Source organism: Neolamprologus multifasciatus, chromosome 2 (genome assembly GCF_963576455.1).
Source record: "Neolamprologus multifasciatus chromosome 2, fNeoMul1.2, whole genome shotgun sequence".
In the NCBI taxonomy this organism is placed as follows: Eukaryota; Metazoa; Chordata; class Actinopteri; order Cichliformes; family Cichlidae; genus Neolamprologus; species Neolamprologus multifasciatus.
Genome location: NC_140440.1, coordinates 29,378,626 through 29,395,877, shown reverse-complemented (window position 1 = coordinate 29,395,877; position 17,252 = coordinate 29,378,626). Strand labels below are relative to the sequence as shown.

Genomic DNA, 17,252 nt, shown 5'->3' with positions numbered 1-17,252 from the left:
GAGGAATAGAAGAGTTTCTGTCATGTGGGAGTATTTTGAGTTGATTTTGGTCAATCGGGTAGGTTTTCCAGCTTTGTGTTCTTGTTGTTTGCCTTTGTATTGTGCGTGTTTAATTTATCTGAAAATGGGAAAAACTTAAAATGTCAAAAATCTGCTTTTTAAAATATAAATATAATTAAATAACTTTAGAAAGACTCCCATTTGACTCTTTACATTTAATGTTATAAAAAAATATTTTTTATTTTTTAAATAAGCTTAAACTGTTAGTCTGCAAAATGTGCAGCAATTTAATTCATTTATCCTCTTTAGCTGATAGTTTGTGAGGACCAGGTAGACTGTATAACTGCATCTCTACCAGTTTTTCTGCACTCCAGGCTCTTCTGTTCCATGTGAGGGGATTTTCCTTAAGGCAGGAGAAATTATCTCCATGAAAAGAAACAGGTTCGGGCATCGCACAGTGGAACAAAATTTCTTCTTAAATAAAGGTTTAAAAGGGTTACCTTAAATGCATCATGTTGTAATTTGCAAGTTCATAAGCATTTTCAAGCATAGGCCTGACCTGTCTCCCCAATGGGATGTTTGTGTATTGTATGTACAGTCGGCAAGGTCTGTCATCTCGGTTGTGGGCAAAAGACCTGCAACTGACAAATAAAGGCTATCTCATCATCTCATTTTCCCTTTCCAGTTCACAATCAATTCTACCCCCAGGTCAAAAATATGTATAGGAAAATTTCCCTAATATAATATTATTTATAAATATACCCCTCCGGCGATTAACTGAAGTACATGGAGGCGGGACCTCACAGCAGAAGCATACTCCATAATGTGTTGTACCAGGGGCAATTTTAGGATCAGAGCTTTGGGGGGGCTGAGCACCCAGAGAGCTGCCCAGTCAGGCAAGATGGCTTTACTCGTCACGATGAGACTTCTTCCCTGTCTCTGTCAGTCCCTGCATCCTTAAATGTCTCCAGTTGTCCCTAGTTCCCTCTGACTGTCTCCTTGGTGCATTTATGATGAATGATGATCATAGTGAGTAAGAAGTAAACTGAGCGCATTTCTTGGACAGAGATTCACTTTTAATGTGTATGTATAATACAATACAGATATATAAAAATACACTCCAAAAATAGAGTCCTTGAAATGTACAAATCTAGAAAATATTGATAAAAAATTATAAAAATGGAGGCAACTTTGCCTATGTGTCATGATTCTGGGTCTTTTGACCCAGCGTTTTAAGTTTGAGTTTATTTTGTTCATTAGGTTATCTAAGTTCATTTGTTTATTAGATTGCCCTTGTGTGTCCAACCCCTGTTAAGTCTCCCTTGTCCTTCATGTGCTTCATGTCTGTGTTTCTTATGTTGTCATGTTTGCGTTTCATTATGTTTCCCATTTTATTTTGAAAGAGGTCCTGTGTTCCTGCATTTTTTTTTTACTCTTCCCCTGTGGCGTTGTTATGTTCATGTTGTGTCTACTGTGCCTTTCTGTTCCATGTTTCAGGTCCCTATGTTCTGTCTCCCCAGTCTGTTAAGTTTACATGTCTTGAGTTCCGTCAGTGTGTTTCCTGTTTTACTTTCACAGTCTGTCCTATGTTAATGTTTCTAGTTTTGCTTCCCTTGTCTCGTCCTGCCTAATTACTCCCAGCTGTGCTCTCCTCCTGTGGCTCATTCCCCCTCATTATCCCTCAGTGTATTTAAGCCCTATGTTTCTCTTTGTCAGTGTTGCGTCCTCCCTCATAGCTGTGTGATTTTTCCCTCTGGCGCCCTGTGCTTTAGTTTTCCTGGTTTAGTTTTGTATTGTTTTTCGTGTCCCACTCCACGCCAGCAATAAAGCTGAGTTTACTTTTTGTCTCTGCGAGTTTGCGTTTGGGTCCTACTCTTGCCTGCACACAGCCGTATTGTGACACTATGGTACAATGTACACAATGTATGAAAAGATCTTTACTGCAGATACTACTATGGCTCTGCAGATTTTTTTCTTTTATTTTAACCTATGTTGCCTCACCTTGAGGTTGGCAAATCAGTTTTGGTGAACTATCTCAAGCATTTTAACAGTTTCTGTTGTGCCTGTCACTATTCCCTGTCTGTTTTCTTACCTGGTTCTTCCTGACCTTGTACTTTCTCCTCACGTTCCCCTCTTTCCTTCTCTCTCCCTCTTTGGACTGACAATCATACACAAATAGATTGTATTCAATTAGATGAAAAAATTACATTAATATGAAAAAAATATATTATTAAGATCACTAATAAAAAAAAGTCCTCTTACAGTTTACTTTCAACCAAAAGGCAAATAACCAAACCACATGAACATCTAATAAAAGATATAAATATTGAAACACTGATCCAACATTATCCTTTATTGACGGAACATTTGTTCTTACACTTTTACCTGAATGTTGTTTCTGGGTTTAATATCGGCACATGCACATATGACAAAATAACCAACTTCTCTCATTCCATTTCAAACAGGACAGTGGCAACAACAGTAGGCTACGGACAATTTTAAGTTTTAGATTTTAAATAGGCTGCATAAATTTCAATGGGAGCAACAGGACGGTCAAATGTTGCTGATTTTACTACAGAGCAGGACGGATTGTAGGGTAGCAAACATCGTCGGAAAACACGTTTTCAACACTGCAGGTTACCTGGGTGTAATGTTTCTCAGCTAAAAGGAAACATGGTCTGACTCCTACCTAAATATATAAAGAGCAACTGAAGGTTAAATGCAGTTAACATGTCCTGTTTTAAGCCAGGCACTTACACCTCCGCTCCGCTGCGTCTAAGCTACCTTCGCTCTGGCAGCAAGGGGCTAGAGCCAGAGTAGGGGAGAGGCGTGTGACAGCAAAGAAATGATTGCTCAAATATAAGTTACCTTACTTTTTCTATGAAGTTTATATGTTTGTAAAAAATAAAGTAAATCATCTGCTCTAAACAGGTTTAAATAGACTCAAGTTTCCTTTTATAATTTTCTTGAAAACATGTTTTTGGGGTGTTTTGCAAAACTGAGTTTCCTCAGTTACCCACTTTTTCACTTCACTTAAAAAAACTTGCAGATCTGGCATATTGATCTCAGGTTTGATAGCGTATCTGTGGACAGTCAGCTTAAAGAAGAATTTGCAAAGTTCATTGTATTTATTTAAGATAATTTTTGACAGTCACAGCTGTGGCACATAAATTATTTTTATAAGACATTTATCACAGACTATAGACTGACAGGACTACGAGAAACACCTTTTAGTTATTGTTCCTTTTTAGTCGTCTAAAAAAATGTTAATATAAAAGCATAGGTTTATCTGTTTTAAAGACACAGATAATTTAAGACACAATTACACAAGTATATTTCAAGAAGACATTGTAAGCAACCATTTAGGGGCTGTCGTTTCACATGTTGCTCCTCCTATCAAGCGTTAGAGTCACCTTCCAGGTTTCCAGGTCACTTACTCAGTATATGTACTTGGACTGTACAATACATTACATTACAATGCATTAAAAATCTTTATTTCTAGACATATAGCACTGACTGGAGTTCATAATTTGAAGCATTAAAAGTCGGATTCTGTAACAAAAAAATAAATGATTGTGATTGTTGATTTCTTGCTAGTTATTAACTTTTACCATTGCATTTACCATCATTGCAGCTTCTGATGATTTCTTTGATTTTAATATTTGTCCAGAGCTTCATCTATAATAACTGTAAGGTTAACAGTACTCTTGTCTGAATTATCTCTGTGTTTATGTGTGTGTGAGGGAAGACTCTCTAACAGAGTCCCAAAAGTCCAACACATGTTATCCTGTTTTTAGAGACATAATTTGTGCAGCATATACAGAATCTAACCAAACATTAAAGGATTATTCAGCCTTCTAATCTCTCTAATTTATTGTGTTTTACAATGATGTACATGGTCGTCCATACAGAAGATAATCAGTATTAAGACATCAGTCACAGCTGAATTTCTTTTTAATCTTGCATTAGTCCCACTTGTCCAGCAGATGTCCTTGTTATGTCTTCTGCACATCTTGCTTGTTTGTACGTCTCAACCATGCTTTGACCAGATCATTCAGCCTTCCTTCTTTTATTTAAAACTATGAACCATTTAATCCAGTAGACCATGTAGTGGCGTTATTGCAGCCTTCAACTTGTCATTTTCAGATGGTTGTTTGTTCTGCTTTTTTTCCCCCTTTAGCTTGTGTCACTTTGTGGCTGTATCTTCATCTCCCTGTTTTAATTTTGATGCTGTTTGCAGTCATTAAAATCTCCTTTTTGTTTTTTTGTTTTTTTTAATTTTTTTTTGAATCTAACATTTCCAGCTCTAAATGTTAACTAGAAAAGATTAATAATTAGGCAGAACCCCTTGAAACTCACTTAAAAGTATGTGAAGACAAGATTCCCCCTGGTGAAAAAAAAAACAAAACGAAAAAACAAACAAAAAACAACAACAATTAGGGAACAGTAAAATCCAATCTCTACAGCCTTAAACAACAAATAATAGTAATAAAATAATATCTAAACCACAGAGAGGAGTATACACTAGAGCAGGAGTGTCGAACTCCAGACCTTGAGGGCCGGTGTCCTCCAAGTTTTAAATATCACCCTGGGTCAACACACCTGAAACAAATGATTAGTTCATTATCAGGCTTCTGGAGAACTTCAAGACATGTTGGCTGTATCCCAATTCAGGGTCTGCAGCCTTAAAGTACGCAGCCTTAACGGTCCACAAGTGCTGCGTACTCAAAGACCACTAAGGCCGGAAGTGAGAGGCTTGTGAAATGGGACGTCTAGCCTCCGTTGCTAGGCAACCCGATTGCTAGGCAACCCGGTTGCTAGGCGGTTGCTAGGCAACCTGGTTGCTAGGCGGTTGCTAGGCTAGGCGGTTGCTAGGCAACCCGGTTGCTAGGCAACGTTTCATACAGCTTTGTTTGACAGAAATGAAGGACAAAATCTTTTGTTCATTTGTGACTGTGAAATCATGATTATTGGGCTTCACTTCTGTACTGAACAGTCATTTAATGAATAACTGGCTTGGTTCAGAATTAATTGTGCGTGCGTACACTGTAAACCCGAATGTTCAAAGTAATTAAATAGATTAAGTAGTGTATACTCAAAGTCTTTAAAAAGTTCTGGTAACTTAAATATGTCAAGTTCGTGTAACATGTTCTTCTTTTTGAGTAAATGAAACGAATAATTTTTGATTGAATTGAACTATTTCTATATTAAGTAAGCATCACTTAAAATCATAACTTAAGCACAACGTAACACAGTTAAGTTAGGACATATAAGAATGGTAAAGTTCTGTTATTTTTGTTGTTTCAAGTAGGTAGGATTTAATAATAAAGTTAATTTATGTAGCACATGCTAAAATACAATAAAATCTCAAAGTGTTTCACCAAATAAGTAAAATCAAATAGTCTTAAATGCATTAGTGGAAGACAAAATGTATTTATTTTAATATTCATTGTCTTATCAATGTATCCTATATATATTTTTTAATTTTTTCCGTAAGTGTTGAGCAGCTGCAGGAATCAATTTTTATTCCGAGTTAATCTCTGATTCACCCTCCGAAGCGGAAGGCGGCGCTAATGAGCATTATACACTGATCGTTTACCGCTATTTGGAAAAAAATACGAAACACAGAAGTAGTAAAGGTATATGGGCGGGAAACAGCACCAAAGAGGCAACACGGACGACTGGAGAAAGTTGGACCTAACGGCAGCAACTAGCATCACTGGACTTACAGTAAGTTTTCAATGTTGATATTAGTTTATTGTTAAAATACAAATATTTAGTTGTATTTTGGGTGCGTGTCGAAAAGAATAGCAGAAATGTCCGGTCGGTGTTTTTTATGTGCTTTGCTGCTCTCCCCGAAGGAAACTTTGCGCTTGCAGAGCTAGCATTAAGTTGTTGTAATGAGGGTCGCAGGCTGTTTAAAAAGTTAGATACTACTTGTTCTAGAGGTGGCGCCCGGTGGCCTAGTATGAAACAAAGTGTTTTAATCTCTCTAAATTTTGAAACCCCCTCTCATGACTCAGAATAGTTGGGTCCAAACAAGCCCGTTGTCCCTGCAGTTACACAGCAGAGATACCTGTCTGCAGTGAGAGTGCTTTCAAGCCACTATATTTTAAACTATATGTGCGAATAAGTGGTGCAGGTGTATTAGGGGTTTGAGCGACGGTCTCGATAGGTGTTTTTTTACATATATATCAGTCACTTTACGCAGTAGAATGATCGGGAAACTCATCCTTCTAATACACCTGCTCTGACGAGCCACATTGTTCACAAGCCAGAGTTAGAGGGCCAATGAAAGAGCACTGCACACGCATCGTCTCCTCTCACTTTGCCTAATTAGTGGAATCACTTGTCAATCAACTTCTGCCAACCAATTGGCACTCTTGGATCACTAAGGTCCTAAAAAACAAACCTGTCAATCAAAACAACCAGAATCGTTTGGAGAGAGAAGCAGTGATGAGGAGCCTGACATTTTTGACATTAACTGTGTATGCACATTAAATAATTTCAAATAACATATGTTTGGGGGAACCTCTCATCAGTAAGGCTTTAGTTTGTAGAAATGGCGTTGTTGTTGATTTAACCATGCCGTTAAAGTTCAAGTGCTGCTGCTTGTCTTCAGTATTGTAATATTTGCTCGATGGCTTTAGTATCTTGACTAGAGATGCATTCACACTTTGGGGATTAAATGAAAAAATCATTAACAGGGAAAAATTATAAATGGAAGTATTTATAATTTGTCACCGTTTGGATGCTTTTTAATTGTTCATCAGTTTATGCCTTTGGATCTCTCTGTTCCAGCTTCAAGAATTAAGACAGAGTCAAGGAAGAGAACTGGGGATGTGATCAAGCCTTGACCAGTTGAGGCAAGCAATTGTTGAAGAAGTCAAGAAGGCTGAGAAGAACCTGCCCCTCATTAGAAAGGTGATGGAGACCACATTTCCCCTGCGCAGACAAACCATAGTGATGTCCTGCCCACCAGTGAAGGAGCTCTTGGACCTCTGGCCTGCTCTAAAAATGGAGTCTGAGGTAATATGGATCAGCTCTTTAAAATGAAAATTGTAATTCTTACTCATGTGGCAGCTTTTTGCTGCTTTATAAAGGTGTGCGAGATTCTTCAAATTGAACTGTATTGTCCTTCTGCTGTAGTTGTATTCAGAGTTTCATTACAAATCAGAACCTGCCCAATACATTCTACGCTGAACTTGACCGCCATCTTCCTCGACTGATGACCTTATTCAGACAGAAGGCATCAAAAACTGGGAAGACAGCAGATGCCCTGGCTGAAATTCTAAGAATTCACGATGAACAGGTAATAATAGATTGTTACACATTTCATAGGTTGAACCAGTGGAACATTGGACAGGTTCAATGATTTAAATGAGCTTTTTGAATTTTGCTATTAGTCCACTTTGTGTTTGCTATTTGTCTGACTGTATTAAAGATGTGAACAGGTTATTTGTGGACATGTGTTCTGATTTGACTGTTGTTGTTGTTGTTCAGTAAACTCACCAGTATATACAATTCTGTTTTTATCTGGCAATAGGAAATCCATGATATCCACAAAAGCGCACTACCGTTCTCCATGCCCTTCCTGTCTATCTGCGTGAGGATGTCTCTGTATTTTTCAGAACCTGCACTGTGAGTGTCCTTAAGTATCTAACAGATACTACTGTGTATATAAACAGTGCATCAAAGTACAAACATGTATTTTGATGTACTGTTTGGACTTACCTTGATTTAGTCTACCCATACGGTTTCCATGTATGGTCTTTTCTGTCTCCTCACTACGAATGAACTGAATTGGTGTTTTGTTGAAAGTGATAAGATGTTTAGTAAAACATTTTCCTGTGTATTTCCTTTAGCTTAGTTTCAGTCTATCTCACACCACTTGATTCTCTGGTGAATTAGCTGATTTATGTGTGCAGAACATGGATCTTCTGTTTTTCACCTCTTACAGTGAGACACAGGTCTCCCTTGTAAAAGAGGTATTGGATCTCAACGGGAGTTGGTAAAATGAGAAATTATATGTCGTCTGTTGTATTTCTTGGGTTAGATTGTGATTAGTATCTCTTTTTCATTCATTCAGGACGAATCTGATGAGTTGGAGCTTGATGGTGTTGAAGTGGCCCTCTTCACTGTCATCAGTGACCATGACACAACAAGTCCAGTTCACTACCAACCTGTGAAAATCTCTGTCGTCATTGAAAGTGATGCCGTGGTCAGCCTCCCCAGATTTGGTGAAGCCTTCCTGGTAATGTTTGGACTGATCTATGCACTTCACCTCAGCTACCTCAAAGCCCTGACCAACACTTTGAATTTACTCAAAAGATTTTACTTGGTCTAGAAAGTGGTAAACTGTCACCCAGGTTACAGACCCTCAAGAATGACTTGGTTATGTAGGAACTCATCTGAAAGAAGGATGCAGGGTGAAGCATTATAAAAGGCTAGTTCAAAGTTCTCTCCTTTTATCTAAATAATGCCTCAAAACGTTATTGCATTACTCTACAGGTGTTCAGCCAATAGGTCCAAACTATACAACGTGCCTTTGTTCTCATTAACATAATGCAAAGCAACACTAATGTTTTGTATTTGTATGTTTTAATGTTTTTCGTAATACTATTTCTAAAACATTGTGGGCTTCGCAAGATGACCTAAATTTCACTGTTTGATACTGGTTAATGTAAAACAAATAGCATTGTAATTCACTCAAATTGCTGCCCTGTTGCCTTATTCAGATATTAGCCAGAGAGCCAAAAGCGCATTTTGATATTATTTATTATTATTTGGCATTATTTTTTATTACTCTGACAGTTTTCCTGACTAAACAATTTTTGGTCTACTTATTTTAATTTATAAATGTTTTTGTTAATTATTTTTAATTTAATTTTTAACAAAAAAAATGTATTTAATTTCAACATAATGTGCTAAAAGGGAGCAGGCAAGATACTGTTCAATGGCAGATGTTTATGACTTTTGCATATTAAGTTACCGATACTCAGTGTAATTGAGGCAATCAATTGCCTCAAAAATTTTAAGTTTTGGGTCACATGTTTTTAAGTATCAAGTAATCAACATATTTGACTAACGTGTACTTAAAATAATGACAACACAAACTAATAAACATTTGAGTTTTGTTAACATAAAAATGTTGTGATTGTGTACTTATTTTTTATAAGTTCTGTGAACTTATTCCTTTGAATTTGTAAACTTGAAACTTTAAGTCATATTAACTGCAAATATTTGAGTTGACCGTTCTCAAAAGATACAAGTACCATTGTTGGATTATAATATTATTTTATGCCATGTTAGACCCCTAATTAAAGATTGAATTATTATGTAGTTTTAGTTTGCATTATTCTCCTGAATTAGAAGGTGATAACTATTACATTTGGTAAACTGATTTGCATTATATTAGACTGCTGATTTATTGTGAATGAATGATATTGTTTTATGATGCATTATACTGCTGAGTTATAAGAAAATACTGTTCGCAGAAAGTCATCGCCTTATTTGTCTGGTTAGAAGAGAACAGAGCATACGGCCCCATCTCAGCAGGAGCAGATAAACAGGGTGTTGTGGCGAATCCACTTAGCAAAAAAATGGATCGGACATCAGTTGTAGAAATGATAGTCTTTATATAAGACTTCAAAAAGGGAAATGTACAACAAACTTCTCGGCATTCGGAGCAACATATAATGGCTTCCCGAAAACTTTCTTGCTAACTAAAAACCCAGAGTAACTTTTGTCTACTGCAAAGGATTCTGGGAAACGCAGTTTTCTAATAAAAATACCTGTAAATGCTCCCCTTTAGCAGAAATTTAAATCTATAATTAACAGCTCTCACTAAACATGTGACTAACACTTAAATCACTTACAAAATAACCAAAATGCTGTTATCAAACAATAAACTGCAATAAAGTTACAACATCCTCCCCCCCGATGAACAATCTGTTCATCTAAAGCTCCAGGTTATACAACAACTGAATCGGTCTTCTTAACAGAGTCCCCGTTGTCGTGCGAACTAAGCAAGATCTAACAAGACCGTCTCGACCAGGAAACATTTCTTCAATTTTTCCAAGTTTCCACACTTGTCTGGGGAGGTTGTCATGCCCAATGAGCACGACATCCCCTAGTTTTAGGGGTGTAGGCTTTGAAGCGTCACAGCAATGAGCTGACTTCAGCTCCAACAGATAGTCCCTTCTCCAGGTGTTCCAGAAGTTGGTCATGAGTTTCTGCCGGTATCTCCATCTCCGAGTAATGTCCTCTTTCTTAGGTGTTGGATGGTGTGTGTCCTTCGGGATTGACTTGGGTGGTAGAGATGTCAGTCTTTTGCCCACCAAAAAGTGGGCTGGAGTAAGTGGTTGCGGTTCATTTACCTCGTTGTGCACAAAGGTGAGAGGCCTAGAGTTCAGAGTCGCTTCGACTTCCGCCAACACAGTACACATTTCTTCAAAGTGGAGTGAAGCTCTACCTAACACCTTCTTGAGGCAGATTTTCACTGATCTGACAAGACGTTCCCAGAATCCACCCCACCAGGCTGCTCTTTCTGCAATGAACTTCCAAGTAATTCCTCTTTCCGAGAAAAACTCCAGCAAATGTGGGTCTTTAATTGTCTTCCACAGCTCCTTCAAATCTTGGTCTGCTCTCTTAAATGTTCTGGCATTGTCAGAATAGATAACTCTGCATAGCCCTCTCCTGGCAATGAATCTCTTCAACGCTAGCAAAAATGTCTCAGTTGACTGATCTGACACAAGCTCTAAATGGACCGCTCGTGTCACAGCACAGGTAAATAGGGCAATGTAGGATCTTTTCACAGAATCCTCTGTTTTCACATAGAGCGGCCCAGCAAAATCCACACCTGTAACTTCAAATGGTGGTGACTCGGATATTCTGTCTCTAGGCAAAGGTGCAGTTAGCTGATGCCCAGCCTTTGCCTTAAACCTCTTACACACAGTGCATCTGGTCACAATGCTCTTAACCAGCTGCCGAGCCCGGATGATCCAATATCTCTCTCTTATTTGTACAAGAGTGTCCCTCACTCCTGAATGCATCACCCTTTTGTGACAGTCCTGTATCAGCAGTTCTGAAAATCTGTGTTTGTTTGGCAGAATCCAAGGATGCTGCTCTCTGAACGTGAAGTCCGACTGCTGCAGCCTGCCTCCAACACTAAGCAGCTCATCTTCATCAAGGAATGGTTTCAGTTCCTGAATCTTACTGTCATTCATCATAGGTTTTCCTACCTTCAGTCTTTGGACCTCCTGGTGAAAACTGTGATGTTGTGCAACCTTAATCCAGTACTTCTCAGCATCAAGAAGCTCATTTGCTGTCAGCTCACCTTGCATCTTTGGTTGCATCGTTGTTTTTGCATTAGCTATGAATCTCCTAATCCATGCTGTCACTCTGAGCACTCTCTTCAGTTTGCTGTAACTCTCAAGCTTCAGTATTGGTTCACAGATGTCAGTGTCATTAGCAGCAAACTGCATGGCTATTTGATAACTGGATTTAAGTTCTACATTCATTTTGTCTGAAATGTTTTCATCTTCAGACTCATGTATCCGATCTTCTGATACAAGAAAACTGGGACCATTCCACCATAGCTGGTTTTGTAGTAGGGCCTCCACTGATTGTCCTCTTGTGGGCAGGTCAGCAGGATTAGCCTTCCCTGGGATGTGTGACCATGAAGATGGACTCGTAAGAGTCTGGATCTCAGTCACTCGGTTTGCAACAAACGGTTTCCACCTTTGTGCCGAACTGCAAATCCATTGCAAAGTGATCATGGAGTCAGTCCACATTTTTATTTGGGCTTGCTCCATCTTCAGCGAGATGATCAAGTTGTTGGCCAATCTGGCCCCAATCACGGCTCCCATGAGTTCCAGGCGTGGCAACGTCATTTTCTTTAGGGGAGCCACCCTGGCTTTAGATGCGACCAAGCTCATTGTCGTTTCTCCTTCTCGTGTTTTGCCTTGAAGATGGGCCACAGCACTGTATGCCCTTTCACTGGCATCACAAAACACATTTGACATGCACTTGACCCTAATGGTGAAGGGGTTCAGAAACCCAAGTGGGTCATAAATTCGTGCTGAGGACTGCAGCACGCTTCGTTTGGTTCCTTTCTTCTCTGTTAGAAGCCTCACTAGTGAACTAAGGTCAAAGGTGAAATCATCAGGCTCTGGCCTCCACACTAATCCAAGCATCTTTAATGCTACTCCATTCGTCTCAGGTGCCATCATGTAGTTTGTGGAGCTCTTCTCCCATTTCTGCCTCAGTTCAGCTGAGTTTGTCATCCATTTGCAAAGCTCCATACCAGCAGCCGCCAGTATTTCTTTGGCATTCGTCGTTATGTGATATGCCTCTTCCACTGAGCGTGTACTTGAAATGAAGTCATCTACGTAAAGTGACTTCCTTATTGTATTCACCACTTGTGATTGGCTTGTTTCATATTGTTTTAGATGTCTTTGAATTGTCGCTGCAAGCAGAAACGGGCTTGGCGTAATTCCAAACACCACTCTCGTCATCCTCAGAATGCGCAGGTGATCATTCACTTCTCCATTCGGTGCACCTGAGAACCACAGGAACCTGACTGCATCTCTGTCCCTTTCTGCAAGACGTATTTGCAGGAATGCTTATTTTATGTCTGCCAGAAAGGCGACTTCGTGTTCCCTAAATCTAAGGAGAACACTGAGCAGATCTGGATTCAAATTTGGCCCCGTAAATAAGCAGTCATTCAGCGACAGACAGCCTTCTTCATGGGACGATGCATCAAAGACCACTCTTAATTTTGTAGTTGCTTTGTCCTCTCTCAGCACTGCATGGTGAGGCATATAATACATTACAGAGTCTGTGCTGCAGTTTGGTGTCACTTCCTCTGCAATGTTCTGGTCCAAGTAGTCCTCCACCACTTGATTATACCTGCTGAAGAGTGTGACATCCTTCTTAAATCTTTTACTCAGACCTTCCAGCCGTTTTTTGGCAACTCTGTAGTTGTCTGAGAGCTCTACTTTTCTGGCTTCCATGGCAACTCCACCTGATATCGTCCATCTTTAAACATAGTCGTTCTCTCAAACATCTGCAGAGCCTCATCATCTTCTGGGTTCTTCGTTGTCTCAGTTGTAATACCCAGAGACTCTATTTCCCAGAATGCTTTCAGTTGCTTGGAGAGGAGTTTCTCTTCCTCACACGGAATGAACATGCAGGTTGGCTCTGTAACAGTTGATGCAGAGACTGGACCCTGAACAGACCATCCGAAGGTGCTCTCCAGTGCCACCAATGTTTCTGTAAGTCTCTCCACCCTTCCTGTCACAATCTGCCAATAGTAGTCAGCTCCTATGAGGACAGCAAGCTCTGGTTCCTCATTGGATCCTGGGAAGTCAGCCAGTTGTAGTCCTCTTTTCTTAAGCTCATGCTGGATCTGTTCACCAGGAACCTTCATTATTGCCGAGCACACTTGTGGGGTCTCCACAGCTTCTATTACAATACTCTGGCTAGGATCCCAGATATTTTGTAGCATAACCTTCACTATGCTGCGCTGTGATCTTGTGGGAAAGGAGGACCCAAATGTGTGTAGTGTCAATGTCTCTTGCCTTATTACTGGTAAATTTAGGCTCTTCACCAACGTTTCATGTATGAAGCTTCTTTGGCTGCCTCCATCTAATAAGCAACGAGCTACCCTTCTGCCTGACGGGCCTTCAATCCACACCTTTGCAGTCTGTAGCAACACAGTGTTCTGTTCACCTGGTTTCACCCTTACTGAATGAGGGAGCACGGAGGAGACCACTGCTTCTTCTGGTTGGGATGGGACCTGTACATCCACCCTTTCACCACCGCACACAGCAACGTGATGTCTCCGTCCACATTTCTCACAGGACACATTCTTGGTCTTACAGAATCTTGCAATGTGTTTCTGTCCCAAACACACAAAACATCTCCCCATTCTCTTTAACTTGTCCTTTCTTTGAAGCGTGTCATTATTTGGGCAGTTTTCCGATTTGTGATCGGCACACTCACAGAATATACAGGTGTTTTGTTTCTGGCTGGCTGTGTACAGTGCAGCAGTAGATTGTATGCTAGGCCTTTTAAACCTCACATCACTGAACGGTGGCCTGTACAGTTTATTTTCAGTTTTCTGTGGGTTGTACGACTTTGTCATTTGCAGAGCTCTTTCCCTGCTCTGAACCTCCTTCTGTAGGAATGTGACCATTTCTGACACTTTCCACTCTTCATCTCCATTTCTCTGACGGCTGTATTCAAGAGCTATATCATCTGGAATCATCTTTAGCAATATTGGGCATAACAAGCTTCCGTAGCTTTCTGACACTACACCCAATGACTCTAAACTTCTGATCTGAATTTCACATTCATCATACAGCTGCCTCAAAGCATGCACATCAGAGGATTTTTTAACAGGGGTGAGGTTCAGCAGTTTTGACATGTGCGCACTAATTACTACATCCTTTCTTCCAAATCGGTTTTGCAGTAACTCAATTGCGTTGTCATAATTTTCATCTGTCAACATCAGTCCTGCAACTGCTTTTGCTGCTTGGCCAGTGAGATAGGTTTTCAAATAGGTAAACTTCTCTCTTTTGCATAGTGCATCATTGTGGTGAATAACAGCTTCATATTGACTCCAAAACTCCTGCCACAAACTGGCATCTCCATCATATTTGTGAATAATCAGCTTAGGAAGCTTTACCGATGCTCTCTGTGCCAATGAATGAGCAGAGCTAGCGTCACTCACCCTTTGATGCGCGGCTCGTTCGCGGCAATCCTCATTTCTTTTAATTATGCGCCGTGCACGGCTCTTGGACAGGATGATGCGCTCCTTATATTCCTCTGCGCTTTCGATCTCCATTTCCAGGTCATCCAGAGCTGTTTTACGTTCTATTTCACTATCTAAGGCATACAAGCTGAGCTCCTTCGCCGACAGCATTTCCAGTAATGTGCTCAGATGGTCAGTGTCCGGATCTGGTTTAGCCATTTCGGAGTCAATTTGATGTACAAGTCGTGTGGTAGCACCTGTTATCGTCCCACGTTTCCGTTTTGTTCTTTCCATTTCTCTCTGATGCTCGTCATCCGCCACTTCCGCAGCTTCGGCGGCGGCTCGGCGTAAATCCTGTTTGCTCATCTCTCCCGGGTTTCGGCACCAAAAAATGTTGTGGCGAATCCAATTAGCAAAAAAATGGATCGGACATCAGTTGTAGAAATGATAGTCTTTATATAAGACTTCAAAAAGGGAAATGTACAACAAACTTCTCGGCATTCGGAGCAACATATAATGGCTTCCCGAAAACTTTCTTGCTAACTAAAAACCCAGAGTAACTTTTGTCTACTGCAAAGGATTCTGGGAAATGCAGTTTTCTAATAAAAATACCTGTAAATGCTCCCCTTTAGCAGAAATTTAAATCTATAATTAACAGCTCTCACTAAACATGTGACTAACACTTAAATCACTTACAAAATAACCAAAATGCTGTTATCAAACAATAAACTGCAATAAAGTTACAACACAGGTGTGGTGTGATCTGATGCTGTCTGCTGTATGGTGTCCATCTCCCACGCGTGTGTTCATTAAATCATCGTTTGACTTGACCCAGCCGGACCAGTGTGGTTATTTTTGGTTTTCCTCTTGTATCCATCCTCAATATTTGAATCCGTAACAGTTTGCAGTCCTGAATATCATGGCACAAGCAGGATTCACTGCACTGTTAATGTTAGCTATGTTATATTGCTGCCTCTGTTCGGTAGTGTCGAGCCAAACGGACTTTAACGTGTGTTTGAACGAGCTGACGGTTCACTCGTTAAGCTGAAAGAAAGATGCTTTAATCACAGGAGTCACACATGTGTCCACTGTACCATCTGGGAACTCTTCTTGTTTAGCACTCGTAATAACACAAACACTAAATCCTCCTGTTTGTAGCAGTGTATACACCTGAGACTGTCACCTGTCTGTCTGTCCTGCACTCTCTCTCTTATTTTCTCTCTGATTGTGGAATAAAAGTATGAACATGTATTTATAAGTTACACTTGTGTTTGAATCCTGCAGCTTATTACACATTTGATTTCCATGTGTGACAACTGCAAGTGTCCAGAGTGAGGACAGACTGAGGGACCCACTGCTGCACATCATCTGTGAGGCTTTGCACCCCTGATGGTCCACCAGGACAAACTCAGCAGTGTGTGAGGAAGAGGAGGAGGAAGAGCCAGCAGCAGCTGACAGATGGAGAGAATAGACAGACTGTTCCCTGTTTGTGAAGGACTGCTAGAAAAGTTTAGAATAACTAATTGTCTGTCCTGAATCAGTCTTATTAGGTAATGTTCAAATAATGTTATCATCCCAGTGTTTTCAGTGTGGGAGAAAGTACTCAGGGCCTTCAAGTTACACACTATGAAAGGCAGCAACAAGTTTAATATTCAGAAACTTAATGTATCAGCAGCAGAATGGAGCTAAAAATAAATGTTTGTTTCAGTTTTATGAAGCTTTGAGTATTTTGGATTAGTAGCACTGCTGTGTTTGTTGCATGATATTGCTGTAATTGTTTATATGCTTTATATATTCTGAGGTAAGTTGATCTATAGTGTTACATCATATTCTATAAGGATGTTATGTGTTTGTTTACTTTCTGCCCAGTTTGACCCATTTAGCAGAGGTCAGCCTGTTTAAGGCTCTGATATCTATTCTGTATGACTTAAAGCAGTTATGACATGGTGTGATTTTCTCACCCAATAAAGGAATATTTAATATATCAGTCTACTCTTCATTCTATCAGACACAGTTATCACAGCTCGTACATTTGCTTTTTACACATATGTAAGCACTGAGGCAAATTTAGTAATGCCAACATACTGAAGGAACATTTGTCTCATATATAATACATCTATATATATACTGTCAAAGATACTTGAATGTCTTTGAGTGAAGATTTAAGGTGATGGGACATAAATAGCTGCAACTTGAATCTTTACTGAAGCTCAGTATTTGACACAGAGTTCACTCACATGTGCTGTACCAGTGTACCTGCACATGTGATGTGACAATAGAAGTGATTTGATTTGAGAGTTCAAACTCACTGCTGTAATAACTAATAATGATTAGTATAATAACTATAATATTGGCCATATCATATTTACACTGACTTTAGTCTCATGAACAACATTAGCTAATTGGTATTTACTAGCTATTCTTATATGACTGTTCAGTACAGAAATGAAGCCCAACAATCATGTTTTACAGTCCTGTGGTCTCAGCCTCAGAT

At 39.7% G+C, this 17,252-nt stretch overlaps 1 long non-coding RNA gene across 1 annotated transcript; it reads left to right on the top strand.

Annotated features, from left to right (window-relative positions):
• Positions 1 to 5,455: 5,455 nt before the first annotated feature.
• On the top strand, positions 5,456 to 9,271 carry LOC146524713 (uncharacterized). Its single transcript, XR_014875655.1, has 5 exons — positions 5,456 to 5,730; positions 6,802 to 7,029; positions 7,150 to 7,312; positions 7,547 to 7,641; positions 8,090 to 9,271. It is a non-coding gene; the product is annotated as an uncharacterized LOC146524713 (long non-coding RNA).
• The last annotated feature ends 7,981 nt before the right edge of the window (positions 9,272 to 17,252 follow it).